The 19,322-nt window shown below is 45.9% G+C and overlaps 1 protein-coding gene across 1 annotated transcript in view; it reads right to left on the minus strand.

Moving 5' to 3' along the window:
* Positions 1-18,924, minus strand: part of Tln2 (talin 2) — a 237,056-nt gene extending 218,132 nt beyond the window's left edge. Inside the window, exon 1 of the mRNA XM_032911227.1 lies at positions 18,830-18,924. The gene's annotated coding sequence lies outside the window, so the exon portion shown is untranslated. The remainder of the gene's footprint in view (positions 1-18,829) is intronic.
* Between the last annotated feature and the right edge of the window lie 398 nt (positions 18,925-19,322).

The raw sequence follows: 19,322 nt of genomic DNA on the forward strand, positions 1-19,322 counted from the left end.
ACATGTGGCCCATATATATACAGCCACCCAATTAGATAAGATGGATGAAGCAAAGAAGTGCAGAAGTGTAGATCGCGCCTGAGAGACACAGCCAGAATACAGCAAATACAGAGGCGAATGTCAGCAGCAAACCACTGAACTGAGAATAGGACCCCCGTTGAAGGAATCAGAGAAAGAACTGGAAGAGCTTGAAGGGCTCGAGACCCCATATGTACAACAATGCCAAGCAACCAGAGCTTCCAGGACTAAGCCACTACCTAAAGACTATACATGGACTGACCCTGGACTCTGACCTCATAGGTAGCAAATGAATATCCTAGTAAGAGCACCAGTGGAAGGGGAAGCCCTGGGTCCTGCTAAGACTGAACCCCAGTGAACTAGACAGTTGGGGGGAGGGCAATAGGGGAGGGTGGGGAGGGAACACCCGTGAAGGAAGGGAAGGGGAGGGGGATGTTTGCCGAAACCGGAAAGGAATAACACTCGAAATGTATATAAGAAATATTCAAGTTAATAAAAAAAAAAAAAAAAAAAGGAAAAAAAAAAAACTGCCCTGCCCTGCCTGACTCCCTCCCAGCAGCGTGCTCCCCCTCTGGGTTCCTAACCACAGTTGCACCAACATTCACACACCTGCCAACGCCAGAAATGGGAGATGCATAACTGGGGAGATCCTCTCCCAAATTCCCGCGTCTTCCTAGCCACACTCTGAGGACCTTACTTCTCAATGTCCCTAAACTCCACTCTCTTCTACTGTAGCATCTCTCTCTCTCTCTAAATTTAATTGTTTTTTTTTTTTTAACTTATTCACTTTACATCTTACTCACTGTCCTGGTCACTCCATTTTACAATCCTTCCCCCATCTAAGCGGGTGCTCCCACAAATCCCCCTACCCTGACACTTCAAGTCTCTGTGAGGCTAGGCACTTCCTCTCCCATTGAGAACAGACAAGGCAGCCCAGCTAGTAGAACACGTCCCATGCACAGACCACAGCTTTTGGGGCAGCCCCCGTTCCGTTGTCCAGGACCCACGTGAAGACTGAGCTGCACACCTGCTACATATGTGAAGGGAGGCCTAGGTCCAGCCTGTGTGTGTTCTTTGGTTAAAGGCGTCCTATTTAAACCATTCCAGCAGGGTTCCACACCTCTCTTCCCACACCACTTCAATACTTCCTTCACCTCCTAGGCAGCGGAGGTCAATCTGTCTAGAGCTGTTGAGTGGACACCCGCTATTTTAGGGGCACATCCAAACACTTTGCTGCGCATAAAAGATGTAGTATCTCAAATCTTCTATGCTAATCTATTAAAAATGGTTTCTGCTCCCAAGGTGCCCCATCGATATATGCTACCGGACTGAGTGAAAAACGGATGCGTGAGTAAGTCAGATCGAAGGATGCCAGACCAACTTAATATTAAACACAAACTCAAACCTTGCAGTTCACTCACATTTTAAACCCATAATATACATCACTGGCAAAATCCCGACAAAAATACTGAAGTCTGAACAATATAATTAAGAGTTCGAATTCAAGGTGCTTGAGGTGAGACAGCAAAGAAGGGGAGCTCACACCTCCTCAGTGTCCAGCAAGCAGAGAACAAACGCAAAGCCCAAGCCAGCTCACAGCGGATACGATGCTGTGCTCAGGCAACTGAGAAATAAGAGGGAGGGGGAATACTCCCACCCCCAGACTCACACAGGAGAAGGGTAGTGCGGGCAGCCAGCTATTCTCACGGGACTCAGGTGAACCTAAGCAGTAAAGGCCAGGTCACAGCTGAAGCACAGAGAACGTACAGAAAGTCGCTTGGCCTGTGACATCAAAGAACTGTCACAAACTTTTCGGTTTTATATTTTCTAATATTTTCTCTCAAGTTCCAGTAAGACACAGACACCGACATGGGTTTTGCGGACATGCAGAGAACTCCACCTGCTGTCGCCCCCTCCATTTCAGGGATTACTGGGAAGACAAAGGAGATAGAGTCAAGGAGAAAAAGGGAAAGGCAATAGAATTATGTCTGCTTTAGCTAGAAACCATCACCGTGATGGAAGCCACAATCTCATTAAGAGGGAGGCTGGTGTGAGCGGGCTGCATCATCCTTCTGAGCCTGAGTGTCAAGTCCCTACGCCCTGGTGACAAAGAAGAAGCCACATTGGCTTCTGTGACCTCATGCCTACTCTGATGCCTATTAAGCATGGCGAGATGCCTTCCCTGGAGGAAACGGAATAGCTTATAGAAATCCAAGGGCATTTGAAGGGCAGGAGAAAGCCCCACAAGCACCAAACAGAAGCAGCATCCCAGGGACCAGGCATGAGGGGCAAGGAAACCACTGCTGTGCGCAGAGGGATGGTCAGCTTAAGCATGAGGAAACCACAGCCAGGACATGTCTTTAAACATGCAGTCTCTCGACTGTGGGCTCCTGTAAAATCAAAAAACAAATTAACTACTGTGTTACTCTAAGAGGGAAGGACCGGGGCACAGTCACAATCTGAACAAAGCAAAACCAAATTCAACCGTGTAAATAACTCAATGTGCAGTATTTACCCAGGATCCTCTGGGCTCCTCCCAAGGGTCACTTCTCCAGCGCTTCCCTCTCTCTGCAACACCCACAGCGTGCCTTATAAGCTTGGGCAAGCTCCACTCCATTGTTGTTGGTGGAGTGTTCAAGAATTGCTGTTCTTGGTGGTCATCCCACGGTATTGGCATCTCCAAAGTTCCTAAGTCCTCTTTTGCAACTAGGATGTACCTTCACCGATGGCCTCTCCTGGCCTCTCAGAGTGCTAAGCCCCCACTTCTCTCCATGACCCCTTCCTGTCTTCAAAACCAGTACTACCTGGGTAGCTGCTAGCACAGGGTACAACCTTGGCTGCCTGTGGAGCACAGCTTCTGTGTGCTGACTCAGGAAACACCTTCCAGAAGACTTTACCTCAGTGATGCAGGTCTTTCTGTAATCACTGCTAATTTCTCAGCTCCAGCTAACCAGCGTCAGTTGTCCCAGTCAAATAAAAAGGTTTCACTTTAGTGGTTCTGGTCTCTGGTTAATCACAGCCGATTCTTCAGCCCCGACAAGACACCACAGATTCTTCACAGAAAAGGCCTGGTAGAGCCTTTGCATCCCTCTGAAGCATTATTAGAAGGCGTCCATCGCCTGCAGTGCTCTCAGCATTTTTTAAAAAGATTATCTATTTATTTATTTATTATCATCTATTTTTGTTTATGTATGCAAGTGCTTTGTGGGCATGTATACCTACACAACAGAAGGAAACATCAGACTGTGAGCTGCCATGTGATTGCTGGGGTTTAAACTCAAGACCTGTGGAAGAGCAGCCAAGTGCTCTTAACTGCTGAGGCACCCCTCCAGCCTTGCTCTCAACAGTTACGTCTTCAAAGCTCAGACAGAACAGCCCACAGATCTCCCAATACTCAATGGGTCTTCTAGCACAAAGTTCCAATGTCCTCCCACATCCTCCTCCAAACATGGTCAGGTCTGTCACAGCAATACCCAACTCCAGGTTCCAAGTTATCTTAGTCAGGGTTTCTACTGCTGTGATGGAACACCATGACCAAAAAGCACATAATTCATCATCAAAGGATGTCAGAACAGGAACTCAAATAGGGGAGAAACCTGGAGGCAAGAGTGGATGCAGAGGCCATGGAGGATGCTGCTTATTGCCTTGCTCCCATGGTTTTACTCAGCCATGGGACCACCAGCCCAGTGATATCACCACCCACAATGAGAAGGGCTCTTCCCACCAATCACTAAGAAAACGCTCTACAGGCTTGCCCAGAACTGGATTTTATGGAAGTATTTTCTTGATTGATGTTCCCTTCTCTCCTCTCCTCTCTTTAGCTTTTGTCAGGCTGTACTAATAGTATCTGCAAAAGATGAGAATAGGACCTTAGGGTACCAAAAAGAGATGAAAGTGATTATGGAGGTAGGGTCCTGGGGACAATGTCACCATACCAAAGATGCAAAACACTATCTTACTATGGGGAGCTTGATTGTTAATATTGAATGTGAACATGGGATCTAGAATCACCTAGGAGACAAACCTTCGGCCATTCATTAATCCATGATGGAGTCTCCAGACTGTGTTAATTAGGGTGGAAGACCCACCAACATTTAGGTATCACCAAATTTTCCCTGGGCTAGGATTTTCAACTGAATAAAAGGGAGAAGCTGAGCTGAGCAGCGAACTGGCTTCTCTTAGTTCTGACTGCACAGGCAAGACAACCAGCTGTCCTACTCCTGTCACCACACCGTCCTAACATGACAGACTGTACCCACAAGCCGCAAGCGAAATAAATCCTTCCTTCCTCAAGCTGTCCCTGACTGTTAGTTGCTTTTGTCAGTCATTTTGTGTGACAGAGAGGAGAAAGGTAACCACAATAGAATGGGTAGCTAATGTTAGAGCTATTCTATACGACCCAGGGATAAACACAGAAAGGTCCACCTTTGCCAAAAAAAATCCACAAACCTGTTAACAGCCGGGGTTGAGGCCTGAACACAAGTCTGCCTAACTGCAAGATTGATCATCTACTTAAGTCCTACTTCTGGTAACGTATTTCTGAGTGTTTCTATCTAGAACCTCCTCCAAGAAGGTGCTGGGGGCAGAGGCAGCTGAGGCACAGAAAGAGAAGGGAAAGCAAGGTAATGACCTGTCGCACTAACCATTCACAGAGCAATGCAGAGTTCGGGGAATTTTACAGCCAGGCTAGGGTACAAGGCAACATCACTAACTTTCCACCCAGTTAGTACACAAACTGCTATAAGACAGGACACTGAGGATGGAATTTTGACTGACCATCTTGTATAAGAGTTAGTCCTCGCTGTCTTTTAGGCCCCATCCCTTGGTCACTGCATGCTCTTACTATTACAGCACACATCTTCCTTCAGTAGAATCACCCTACCCCTGTGAAAACTGAAGTAGCAAACAATGCTTCCTTAGGGTCTCTCAGGTAACAGCACTACTCGATGAATAACGCTTATTACAGTGATACGACTTATCATCTAAGGACAGGAAATTCTCACCTTGTTCTGTTCCTGAAGTACCTAACTGTACCAGGTTAATCTCTAAAGAGGTTATTTCTTGAGGCCAGAAATGTGACAAGCGGGACTGATTCATTAATGGGCTGAAAAACTGCAGACCTAAATTTACCGAGTATCCATCTAACTCCTCTGTGGCTTGGCTTAGAACTCCGACAATGAAATAGATGGGTAGATCTGATTTGGAACCCATGGTGGGGAGAAGGGCATGTAACTAAGACCTGTTTGTGTAAGGGACACAGTGTCGGGAACCCACAGATTAGGTCCTGGGCTCCTACAGCAGAAGCCGAGGAAATTGACCTGGTTCTGGGAAGGTGAGATGGCTTGGGAAGCTCACTGAAAATAATTCCTCTACATCTTGGATGGATTCTGGGAAGGACTCTCCTCCAGCTCTAATTCCCGAGAGCCAACCCTGTGTCCAGTACAGGAAATATGAACAATAACTAGAAGCTCATGGGTTTTTTACTAGATTATTAAATTTGTAAAACATTAGGTATAAAATACTTAGCCACAAAGGATAAAGAAACAAACTCAATTTCTTTTAATTACATTTTTGGGTAATACTGTTTAGGCTAGGATAATTCATATAAACTACACTACCACTCAAGTTTTATAAACCCAAATCTACAGTATAATTTGTCTCATTCATAAACATGAGATAACTTGACCTAGTTTCTAATACATTGCTCTCCTTCTTGTCTGCATTAATCCGCGGTGACATTTTAAAAGGCGCTCTAGTAATTTCCATTATACGAAGACGCACTTTTCATTTACATCGACTGTGGTTCTCTCCTCACAAACGAAACAGTATGTTCTCAACAGAAAGCCTACGAATACAGAAAGAATCAAGACACACAAGGCAGCTGCTCTGGAGGGCTCGCCTTGGAGCAGAACTCAGGGGCTGATTTCTAGACAGGAGAAGGAAGGAGAAAAATCCCAAGGCTCAGAGACCGTCACCCCAGGTCCACACGACATGAAGAGTGGGTTTGCCTGTTCCCTGCATCCCATCTGTACAAAGTTAGAGAACGCAGCTTTGAGAAATAAATTTCATATCCTGTAATATAATGAGCTACATGTTTCCTAATAGTTCTCAGCCTCAGATAATAAAAACAGAAAAGACATCTCATTTGTACTTCCACGGGATGCTTCCAAGCCACTGGCAGCCTCCCGAGCCTGGGCTTCAGGCCACAGATGAGTCCCTCTTTGAAATACTACCTACAACCTTTTCAGCAGGTAGCTCTTATGTTTAAGAATTTCCTAGGTTCCTGGGGCTGGGGATTTAGCTCAGTGGTAGAGTGCTTGCCTAGCAAGCGCAAGGCCCTGGGTTCGGTCCCCAGCTCCGAAAAAAAGAAAAAAGAAAAAAAAAAAAGAATTTCCTAGGCTCCAAAAAGCCTAGACGTTGACAAAACAAGCCTACACACTAAGAGCTGTTATCATCCCTCCCACTCCCACCCCACATACCACACACACGCTATACACACTACACACACACTACACACACACTACACACACTACACAACACACTTCCCTCCCTCTCCCTCCCTCGTTCCCCTCCTTTCTCTTCCCATGCAATGCTGGGTATTTGAGTCCGGAGGGCAACTCTACCACGGACAAACTTCCAATCAAGTTAAATTTTCCAACAGTGATGGAAAGAATACCTTTAAGAATACTTCATGATGCATACAAATTATAGCAATTCGCATTTTAAACCTCAGGAACCATGTTTATTTGGAATATGGCCACACCCCTATATGAACTGTCTTCAATTGCTTTCTGTGTTCCAACAGCAGGGCTGTGTGGTTGCAGCCTAGACAGTAACCTAAAATACTTACATTCCGGAAACAGGTCGCTAACTCTAAGCCTGCAGCGCAGAAGCCACCGTCGGAGCCTGTCAACACAGGGCACTGATCGAGCCACCCTTCCCGAAAGCCTGATTCACTCCTGTTAAGAACACAATGTCTGCACCATTGGCACAGTCTTCTGTTTCCCCCAAGCAATACTCCATCACCCTAACATTTCTCTTGCTCCCAAACCGCGCAGTCTTACAGTCCGCTGAGATCCTTCTCGCTCTCAAGGAAACACACACAGTTGACTACCATGAGACTACAAAAGGAGAAGGAAAAGGCTGGAGAGTGCCCAAGGCTGTTGCCACAGACGATTTGGAACAGTACAAGAGAGAAGCAACCCAGATGTCCACCCACAGGACGCAGGCCAGACAACACAGAGCAAACGTACAGAATGGACGGCGGGGTTGCTGCAGGGAGTGAAGGCTGATGAGCCCCACATGGGGCTGTGGGATAAGCACCAGGACCCATGGAAAGAAGGAAAAACCAAAAACAGAAAAGCAAGGGAAGAAATGTGTGTGTTGCTTGCTAGCGTCCACCTAGGAAGGGAGCAGCAGACAGAGCACACGTGCATTTGCATGTGTATGAGTTCTCCAAGTAAAAACCAGTAATGCTTTCAATTGCTACCCAAGGGACACTATGGGATAAGGTAAACAGAAGGATGGGGTAAACATTATACCTCCTGCTACTGTTTTTGGCCCCCAAATTCACGCAATAAAACCTAACTCTCAAGGTGCTGATACCTAAGGTAGAGAACTGAGGAAGGATCCTATCCCAAGGCCAGTGGACTAGTGACAGTCCCTTGCTTACAGAAGAGGCCTCAAGGAACTCCCCCACCCGTTCTGCTATGGATTCTCTGCTCAGAGAGCTTAGCCTACTGGGCAAGCTCCAGGGTACAGACTCAGTTTCCAAAAAGCAAGGTGGGTGGCATCTGAGGTACAAACCTGAAGTTGTCCTCTGGTCTCCAAGTATACCCACAGCCATGAACACAAACACACACATACACACAGATGCATACACACAGAATAAAATAAACTAGCCATTTAAGTACTAACAGGAATTTCTGAGAATGGAAAATAAAACCAAAGCCGTTTTTCCAGTATCTTCCAATGAAGACCACTGTGTAGGGAGCATGAGGTAAAGCAGATTAAAATACCTATGGTCTCGCGATAGCTGGGATCACGCCCAGAAGAAAGAATGGGGGCTAATGAAGCTGTAGAAAAACCGTACATACTGGATTTTCTTATGAACTAATAACCTGGTCATACATTCATATACAGTCTCTAGTTGTGTCCGCTGGGAAGACCCACGGTGATCAATGTGCCTTGTTTCTCCACATGTATCCTCCAAACACCTAAAGGAACAGAGTCCTTGGAGACATGGCAAATTCAAGGCTAGTCCAGAATGGGATACTGAAGTCTGTAACACTGTCAGAGCTGAAGGAGAGACAGACACAAAGCATGCCAGAGCCATATCGAAGAAAGTGGGAGTCGTCTTGAATTAGGGTCCACTAGCAAAGTATGAGGCCAACTGAGCATCTACATAAATGCCAAATTGAGGCACGTGGGCTATGATTAAACTAAGGTTTTAGTGAAACACCCCCACACACATCCACACCCCCACAGATATGTAGTGTATGTGTGTGTGTGAGTGGACTTGCCTGTGTGTGCTATGACGGTCAGAGGAAGGCTTTAGATGGCCTACTCTATCACTTCCAACCTTTTCCTCTTGAGTCAGGGTCTCTCGTTGAGCCTACCCCTCACTGCTTTTCAGGTAGTCTAGCTGGACAGCCACCCCAGCATTGGGTTTACAGGCTCATGGAGCCATGCTTTTGGCTGGGCGCTGGAAATTCTCAATGCAGAGAAAGTCCTGTTACTACTTAGCCATCTTCCCAGTTCCCCCAAGCAATTCTTACATGTGATACTTGTCGAGAAGGGATATTTGCTCTGTGTACGGTCTTTAGAAGTTTACCCCAGTCGAGGCTTGGCAACATCACACTGAAATCATGCTGCAGTGGCAGTAGGTCCTTGTCCAGCCAGACCTGAACAGCTCACCTCAGGACTCCATTCCAGGTGGAGACTGATACCCATGCTGTTTGAGGCACCAAATCTCAGACTTGCAAACCACAGAAGCCTCTCTCTTCCGGAAACGCACTACCACCTCCTGTTCACTGTCACTCACAGACCCCTTGCTCCTCTGCAGTGTGTTTGTGAGCACACACAAGAGAGGACGCTTCACACCACCCCACCCTCTAAGGCCAGTCCTCATTCTTGATTTGAGTGTGGAGCCCACCAGCCTGCTGTCAGATGCCCAGCAGAGAGTCCTGGACAACCCAGGCACCAAGAGTCAGGCATTCAGCAGGAGACTGAACCATTCCTCATCTCTCTGAAGTCAGTAAACTAAAGAAATTATGGTGTGTTTGGGGCTTATGTATATCAGGTAGTAAAAAAGGACTTTAAACGCCATAAATTTCCTTCTTCTGACGAAGGCATTTTAGACTCTGTCCCAACTATCAACCTAGAAAAGCTTGAAGCTGGGTTCAAAGCAGCATGGCGGCAGGTGGGGGGGGGGCGGGAAGGCTGGGAGGCTGGGAGGCTAGTCACGGAAACAACTGACTGCTGACAAAGCCCTTTTGCCACGCACCAGGAGGGAGGGTAGGTGGTCTTCCTCTCAGCTCAAATTCAGCACAGCAACAGGGTAGGACTGGATGTGCCCCAAGCCCGAGCCAGAGCAGGATTCTGTAAAGGGAGCTCAGCATCACAAGCCTGAGAAGCTGTGTGGGGCTGGAAGGGCAGGTGAGGACAGTAGCTGAGGAAAGTATAATAGCTAACAGACCATGGGCAGGGAAGCAGGCGTTTCCAGCCTATGGAGTCACAGCAAGCCACCATGCCCAGCCTGCCCCAGAATCCGAGAAACAATTCAGCCCAGGGTTCTCACAGGTCACTCCATCTGTGTGGATGTGAAAATGGACACACCCGTTCTACAGGGCTGCTGTGAGGATTTCAACAGATACCAGGCTTCCAGGACCTGGGTATGTATCAGGTTCCCAGTAAACTGTGGTGAATTTTCAGCATAGGATTCCTGCTCCCACCCACACACCAGTCCTGAACTGTCACCCAGTGTGGGAAGGAACTTTTCCCTAATACCAGCACTTGCTCAGTGGCGTGTTGGAACAAACCTAGAGTGCCAGCATTGGGGGAATTCAGAAGCAGAGTGGCTTGCTCTGAGAGAAGATGATGGGAACAAAGCTTAAGAAACTTCAGACTGCAAGATTGTTGGCGCAGTGTAAAAGCTCGATGTAGCCAAGCTCCACTGAAGGGCAAAGGCGTTAGACTACCACCCGAGCATGCTTGGATGGAGACAGTATTTATTTACTTAATTATATCAAATAGTGCTTACTGGCTCCTAACACTTAGAACCAAGAGCTAAATCATACAGGCTGTAAATTAACAACTGCACTTAAACAACAGAACGGAAAGGGAAAGGGATACGGCTCAGTGGTAGAGGGTTTGCTAAGCACATAAAGATTCACTCACTATTACCAACAAAAACCTAACGAAACTGTCAACCTGGACTGTGTGTGTCTCGCCAATCCTGAGAATATAAAATTAAAGATATCACTGCCTAAAACTGAAAATTTGATAAGGGTGGGTTGGTGTAAACAAAGGAACAGCATAGAGAAGACAAAGCCAAGACTCATAGGAGACAGGGAAGCCTGGAAGCACCAACCAGTAACAAGCAGAAGAAAGAATGGGAATGAGCTGACTAGGGATTACAAGACACCAGAAACAGCCCTTGAAACTGACACAGGGAGGAGCTGGGGAAATGCTTGCTGGGCGTTTACCCCAAGAACCCATGTGAAAAGCTAGATGTGGTGGCCCCTTGCAAGCTATTTCGTCACACCATGAACCCTGAGATTATGTTGTTTCCTGGAAAAACCTGTTTCTAGTTGTGGTATGGCTCAGCTGATAACACTCTTGCATTGGTTTGCCTTGCAAGGCTTTGCTGGCCTCCGGAAATCTTGGCTCGTCATGGCTTCTTGAAAGACAGTCAAAACCTTCTCATGGTATTCAGGCTGTTTCTTGCCACTTCTGTGGACTCATGCCAATTCAGAGGAGCCCTGTGGTTTCTTCTGAGCTGCTGCTACTGATTCAGGTTTGGTATTCGCCGATTGGACTAAACTGTCACTATTAAGTCATATTTGATGTTTTGGGCGACACTACTGCTATTTTGACAACAAAGATTAGTATCATCCCCAAAGAATTATTTCTAAACAGGGCCACGTCCCCCATGTCCTATTAACCGTCTTTCTCCCCTACCTTTTGTTGGTGAGCTAGAAGGGTGGTTGAAGCATTTATGAACTCTTATTAAAAAGAGGGTTATGAAAACTCTAAGCCTACATTAATCCCAAGCAATGAAGGTAGAGATAGTTTGTAGAAGGCAGGACCCATGTTTGAAAGTGATGTCTAATTGAGGGGCAGAGAAAGTGATGAATCAGAGAACGATTTGACAGAATAAGATATTCCCAACTCTCATGGGAAGACAGAGGAAAGGGAAGCTACTTAAGAGACAGCAGTGGCGAGGAGAGGAGGCACCCCAGGTGAGTTTTACAGAGACAGGTTGAAGAGAACAAGCTAGTCGCAATGGGTCAGAGAAGAAGGAGCTAGTTAGAAGAACAGATTGCCAGAATTAGTTTGAGGCAAACAGTGCAATTCAGGAGAAGCTGAGAGAAGCCAGATTGAATCAATCAGTTTGGAGAGGAGTTTGAGCCGGAACAGCTGAATTGAACCAGCCAGCCAAAATCAGGAAGAGCACGAAAGGGAGAGCGCATTCAGAAGTAAGTCTCGGAAACTGAAAACTTGCTAGGCCTCCAAGACAACAATTACACTGAGGTGTAATTCAGTGGCCCATAGTTCTAATCCCAGTGCTGGAGGTAGCAATGGGCTATCTCTGAAGCCCACTGGCCAGCTGAATCACTGAGCTCCAAACTGAGAGAGATCCTGTGAGGTGAGGTGGGAAACACCTGAAGTTGACCTCTTACAGTCAATGCACACATAGGCCCTTGCATCCACCCATGTGGCATTTCAGACAGACAGACACTAATAATGTAAAAAGAGATACAGCATTCTATATATGCACGAGAACCACAAATCACACAAGCAATATTTGTAAAAAGAAGAAGCAGCAGTTGCTTGTGAGATGGACCACGTGGGGCCCTGACTGTTGGCACCACAGGCCTATGCAGCCGCACCCACAACACCAATACTTTTCACCAGCTTTCAGAAATGCTTCCTGATTTTAGCTATTTGCCTGTAATTATTTGACTTATATTACAAAATGGTTACATTGAGATAGCTAGCATGTACTACCTCCCATGCTTTATGTGTGGTAAGAACACAAATTCTTTTATCAGTTTCCAAGGGCACATCACTAACATGGCTACCGTACTGTGAGAGATCTCGGAATCCTTTACTACTAACCACAGCTTCCCAGCCCACAGCGGCTGCCGGCCATCGTTAAACTTTTTAAACTCAACATTTATAGACTCTGTAATTTTTTCCCTTCTATGCCTTTTTATTTAAGGCAACATTCTCTAGATTTACTCAAGTTGTAGAAAGACAAGATTACCGACTTCAGATTGGAGAAGAATGCCACTGTGTACACGTAGCTCATTTTCTTAATTCACTTGTTAAATGATAACACACACACACACACACACACACACACACACACACACACACACTCTGTCTCTTATCAAGAGACACTCTGCTGCCTGCTCATCAAGAAGGCTCAGTGGGGAAAGGCACATTCCATAAAAACCTAACGCCCTGAGTTCGAGTCCCTGAACCCACAGTTGAAGGAGAGAACTGACTCCTGAAAGCTATCCACTGACTTCAACCCATGCAGTGTACTGTTCATGTACAGAGACGCAATAAAACAAAAACAGAAACTAAAAACAACAAAATCCACATGGGTATGCAGATCCCCTCATCCATTCACTTCTGACACATACTCAGCTGTGGGACTGATGGGTCCTGTGAGATACTCCGGAGGTTCTGAGGGACTTCTCCATCATCCTCCATAAGGTCTTGCTAGCTTACATTCCCATTTGAAAGGCTCCCCTTTTCTCGGTATCGCTACAACAAGTAGCATCTTCCATCACTTGACTAATAGGTGCTCTCACTGCTTTACAGTCCTAGCTCACAACTGTCACGAACTCCCTCCCAGCCATCTCTTCCTCTCTCAAACTCAATGTTGTGAGTGTTTACTCATATTCTCGTGGACACTTTGTATGTTTTTTTTCTTTTCTTTTCTTTTTTATTTCGGAGCTGGGGACCGAACCCAAGGCCTTGCGCTTGCTAGGCAAGCGCTCTACCACTGAGCTAAATCCCCAACCCCGACTCTTTGTATGTTATATTTGGGTCCTTTGCCTCTGCATCGGTTTTCAGATTTTATTCTCACTTTAAATTATATATATGAGGGTACACATGAGCCCAGTATCTGCAGGGGTCAGAGGCATCAATCAAATTCTCTGGGACTGGGCAGTTGTGTGCCTGCTGATATGGGTGCTAGGAATTGAACTTGAGGTTTTTGAAGGAGCAGTATATATTCGGCCTCCTTTGAATAAGATTTCTAGGTTCTTATCTATTTTGCATACTTTATCCCCTCTTCTCTATTTATTCATTATTAGCATGTGAGTGTATGTTTGCGAAGGACCTGTGTGTGTGAGTGCAGGTACATGAGCCTGACACAGGCTGCATATGAGGGTGTGATGACAACTTGCAGAAGGCAGCTCTCTCTCCTGCACCTGCTGGGGCGAGCTCTTCCCAACTCCACTACCTGCTCCAGCCCATCTAGTGTGTGAGCTTCTGAGAAAGTCTCCTCTCTCTTCTTCCCACTCTCTTCAGACGTGCTGAGGTTACAGTTATGCTATGCCACATATAGCTTTTTTAGGTAGGTTTTGGGGACTGAACACGGGCTGTCAGTTTTGCAAGGACAAATGCTTTTACTGCCCACAACATCTTGCTGGCGCTCTGAGGTCTTTTATTGCTCTTCTGCTGTCTTTGGTCTGCTGTAACCTCCTTTGTCTATTACTGCTATTTTTATCTTTGCGTTGGGATTCCTATCCCAAACCCCACCGCTCAGAACTCTTCCTTTGTGTTTTCTTCTAGTCGTTTTACAGATTCAGTCTTTAAGCCCTTAATACTGGTTCTGAAAGGCTAGGGCTTGAATCCAGGTTTCAAATGCTTATAAAGCACCCTACCCACTAATCTACACCTCCAGTCCCTAATGCACTTCTGACTGGCCTTTGATGTGACAGGCAACAAAGGCCGGATTTCATATTTCTGTGTATTGCATATTGATATTCACTAGTGCTAAGATCAACTACTGGAGAGATTGCCCCCTTGTTACTGTGTGTTCCTGGCACAACTGTCAAAATCAGTTGACCACAAATGCATAGGTTTCTGGGTTTTCTATTCTGTTCATTGTTTTATCTGCTATTAATCCATTACTGTTGTTGTTCTCATATAGGTCAGCAATATACATTATGTCAAGAAGTGGTGCCTTTAATTAGTTTCTTTTAGTTCAAGATGTCTTCAGCTATGTGAGTGTTTTGTGATCCAATTAGTGTGTGTGTGTGTGTGTGTATGTGTGTGTGTGTGAGTGTGTGTGTGCATAAGTGCATCCATGTATGTGCTATGGCTTGGAGGTTAGACAAGAGTGTCAGTTCCCCTGAAACAAGGGTGACAGGCAGTTGTAAGCCACCTGCCATGGCTGCTAGAAACTGATGTTGGGTCCTCTGGATAAGCTGGAAATGCTGTGAACAGCTAAGCTATCTGTTTCAGCCCCGCTTTTTAAAACCATTTGTATACAACGGTTGAACTTAATTTTTAAGACACCCTATTTACATCGCCGTTTTACATCCTGGCAATGGAGTTTTGCTCAACTTTTGTCAATATATTCATCAATGGGATAGTGCTACTAGTATATTGCTACTATCACAGGTGATCTTAAAATGTGTTTTTTTAAAGTCACTTTTCAGTTCTGCAAATACTAGTTATTTTTATAGATTTGGAAAGCTAACCCTCATGATCAACTTGAATCTTCTAAATCTTAGAGCCCAAGAGAGCTCTTAGAGCACAAGAGTGATCTCTTGTTTGGACATGTGTGTACATGCTCCTGGGTCTGCACATGAATGTGAAGGTTGGCAGGGCCCCTGAGCTCCAGTACCCACCTGTCTCTGCCTCCCTAGTGCAGGGGTTCCCTGTGCACTTCCACACCTGGTTTTTCATGTGGGTGTTGGGGATCTAAACTCTGGCTCTCATGAGACATTTCTCCAGCCCTGAAGACTGAATTATTTTTGAAAGGTTCATGTTCCAAAGGAAAATATGTAAATACAAGCAAAAAATAATCTATTGAAAAATGTCACTGGTTCTATAAAATGCAATCAATTGTTAGAAAATGATCAAATTTTGAGTTCTTCCTTAGGATTTTTAAACGGGGGCAGGGGGGATGGGCACACATAATTAGCCACAAATTCAAGGACATGGCACACCCTGTTCAACCATGGGGTATTCTATTTTTATTTCATATCGATTGATTTAGATTGTGTGTATGCTTGCCTATGCCATAGTGTGTGTGTGTGTGTGTGTGTGTGTGTGTGTGTGTGTGTCTGTGTGTCTGTCTGTGTGTTTTCCCACAGAGACACCTAACCAGCCCGTCGATGAGTTTAATGATGCACTCTGAAAGCTGTGGCTGCTTTTGCCACATGCATTGCAGCAGCAGAGCAAGGATCTGAACACGGGTGCTAAAATCCAGACCGAGGAAACACTCAGTCACTCAGGTAGCCCATGGTGGGGCACAGCAGAGTGGCCAAAGTCCCAGGAAAACATAATCCAAAGAAACCAGCTGATGGAGCATGCTGGGAAGACGAAAGTGCATAATTGATTTCATCCTCATGAAGAAAGGTGGCATGGGAACGGCTTATCCGCCGACATCATAGCCTTTAAGTGATTGGTACACAACGCCAAGTATTCATACTGGTCCTACTCTGACTTTTGCAGATTGGCTATCCTCCCCTAAACAGCAGTGGAAACTACCAGTTTCCCAGAGAGCCCAAACCAATGTGGTGGTGGTGTTTTGTAAGTTTAAGGTAGCCTTTAAAATATTTCTCTTAGAAGCTATAGTGAGCAGAGATAAATTTAACAGATTGCATTGCCACTCCAATACAGAATACATCATGAGCCGTTAAATAGAAAACTAAGCTAGCCATTTATCATTCCCCACCACATCCATCAGCATCTCGATCCTCTCATATGTGCACATACACTCGCATGCTTACATAGTACCCTTTGAAATCCACACTGATTTCTGAGAAGCGTGGCTGTCTCTAATCCTTAACCATTCATCCCTATAAGATCCTACCCAGAACATCCTGCTTCTTTGAAAAGCTCCTGGACGTGATTGATTGGTTTCATTGTTCATTCATTAAATTTTATTCCAATATGGAGTCCAGAGGTTCCCTTAAAGCAATTTTCCTTTCCCTGGTTCATGTCAAAATAAAAGCCCTACCTAGCATATACACTTTCAGACATGTCAAAAAGTTCAGGTAATCTCTCAGATTCCTACACATTTAAGGCAACCCCTATACTCTTGCTTGATATAGCATTTTTTAACCCTGAAAAGGGAAGCAAGTAAATACTCTTGGGGTAGAGCCTGAGAGTTGAAGCATAACGAACAGGCAGCAAGCCAAGAGCTGAGGTGACAGGGCAGAAGACAGCCAGGTGAAACTGTCAAATTCCATCCTGAGTTTCTCTGCAAAGCAATTGGTAGCAGAAACATAAGCCAGAAATCACAGCACGAGGAAAAAACGCAAAACTGATCTGCCACTGCCACGCCCACCATGACAACACAGCACCACAGGACTCTCTGGAGTACAGGATGGGGGCAACCTCTGGAGCAGGGAGCATTCTGTCTGTCCCTCACAGGACTTCATTGTCTAGTAGTAATCCCAGCCATTATCTTCTCCATGTGCAACACACACACACACACACATACACACACACCCCACCACCACCACCACCACCACCACCACCACCACCACCACCCCCACAGCCCAAGGAGAAGTCAATGGAAATGTACTATGCACTCTCCACAGCTCACAGCACAGGAGATCACCAAGTGCACTCCTTTTACATCTGACTCAGAACTCACTGCTTCATAACTCTCGGCTGGACCCTTGCTCTAGAGTCAGCCTTGAATTCTTCACACTTGACTTTCTAGGGCCCAAGGGTCAACCTCACTTCCCTGAGGATCTTGGCACCCGCCCTCCCCAATTCTGAAATTGACAGTCATATGTATCCAACAGCTGGCCAGAGCTGCCTGCCACACGGGGAAGGGAGCTACTGTGCCCTTTCATCGGACTGGTAGATCAGGGTCAAGCTTCCACTCCCCGCTAATGACAGGAAATTCTATGTTTATTAAAATGAGCAATTTCTACCTAGGCTCCCAACAGAATAGTTCCCTAATGCTGGATTGACCTCTGACCCCTCTTAGTTCAACAGTGTCAGCTGAAAGGGCATTTTCTGAATGCAGACAAGTCTACATAGGTTACACCTTGTTTCCAGTTTGGGAAAAAGGATACCATTCTAGGGCATCTACTCTAGGGCCTACCAATGTCAGCCCTCAGGCCCTTGCTCCTGAGTTTTCCTTGACGGTCACTGGTTCACAGAGAAAGGAGGAAAGGCTGGGAAAGGCCAGTCAGTTTTAGAAAACTAAATTATGTACTCTGTAAAGACAGGCAGGGACTCACTACATAGCTCCGGTCTGCCTGGAACTCCCTTTGCAGACCAGGCTGACTTTGAACTCAGAGAGATCTGCCTGCCCCAAGTCCTGGGATCAAAGGTGTGTACACCACCATACCCTGCCCCTAATCTTCTAGTATCAAAACACTCATTCTTTTATAAGATGATTCTAGCAGGGAACAGTATTATTTTGTAAAAAAATCCTTTACCATGAAAAATTCCAGAAAGGAAGTAGAACTACAAGTGAATATGCACTGCATTCCCACTGAGCTCCAACAGCCGTCGACTTGTTCATCTTCACGGAAAAGATACTGTAAATAGCTCCGAACATGGTTTTGCTGTCCCCCAAAATCTCAGAGCCTATGAACAATTAGCCTAGACTATCCTACACATTTCACAGATGAGGACAGAGTCTGACAGAGGTAGACGTGATCTGCCCCGAGGTCTTCAGCCAGTTAGAACTAGAACTGAAGCATGTGGGTGCCTATTACACTACTTGAGGGCTGAGGCACTGACAGGTTCATTTCACACTGTCTGGCGAGATTTGCCCTGTCAGACTAAACCTTAGCAAGCCCAGGATCTATAGGTGCATCCCTGTACCTCAGTCCAGAGTTTTCCTGCTCTCCACTTGAGACTGCTGTCCGACAGGGGGCCAAGGGAAAACCTATTACCTGTAATTCATATTTACTCATCCTGTTCAACAGCCACCTTCTCCGACCCTGAAGAAACACCCCAGGAACCACTCACTCCCATGTCAAGGGCTACTGGGAGTTTCCAGGTTAGTTCTTTACAGAGCACTTCCAATCTTCACCCTCTCCAAATAGGCACAAAGCGGCCCAACGCGGGTGAATGGGGATTCACTAGGACAATCCGGTCAGGGAAAGGCGCAGCTCACTGTCCATCCCTTTCGCCTACCTAACCTTGCCTTCAACAGCAAGCAGGCGCAGGACCAGGTACTCCGCACACCAGCGCAGCACACACACCTTGGTGAGCACCACAGGGAGGTATAGGAGACATCACTGAAGTGCTTTGGAGAACGATACCAACATATGCCTCTGTCCCCAGGACTCAGTTAATGAGGATTTTTTTTATTCCCTTCCTCCTTCCCTCCCTTCCTTCCATCCTTATATTTTTAAAGACTTACCTAAATTCTCAGTTTATTCAGTTTTGGTTTCCCTGAAAAGATCCCAAGGACTGAGAAGCTTCCACCAGCAGCACCTGGAGCAATAAGAAAACCTATTAGAAGCAAGCATGAGGTTGTGAGCAAAAAGTCTATGCACTTGGTCATTTTCCCTACACTAAGAACAAAAGGAAATAACTCCGGAAGCCATGAGTTTCTACCACACCACATGTGCTGGGAATTTGCTGTGCGGACGGGGAATTGAGGTCCCAGGACACTTATGCAAAGACCAAAATTACATTACCATTGGCAAAGAGGAAGAACACCCCCGCCCCTTCTGTGTTAGGAAGGCTTTAATGGATTTGAATTTAAACAAAAAACCAAATCCATGTGTCCTTCTTCCTGCACCCTGTCACCATGTCTAAACCAATTTCTGGCCTGTGTCCTCTTCTCCCCTCACACCCCCATTAGCATGCGTAACTGTCCGCTTCTCTCCCACTTAGTTCTTGGGATTCAA

This window comes from Rattus rattus, chromosome 8, assembly GCF_011064425.1.
Source record: "Rattus rattus isolate New Zealand chromosome 8, Rrattus_CSIRO_v1, whole genome shotgun sequence".
NCBI classification, from domain to species: domain Eukaryota; kingdom Metazoa; phylum Chordata; class Mammalia; order Rodentia; family Muridae; genus Rattus; species Rattus rattus.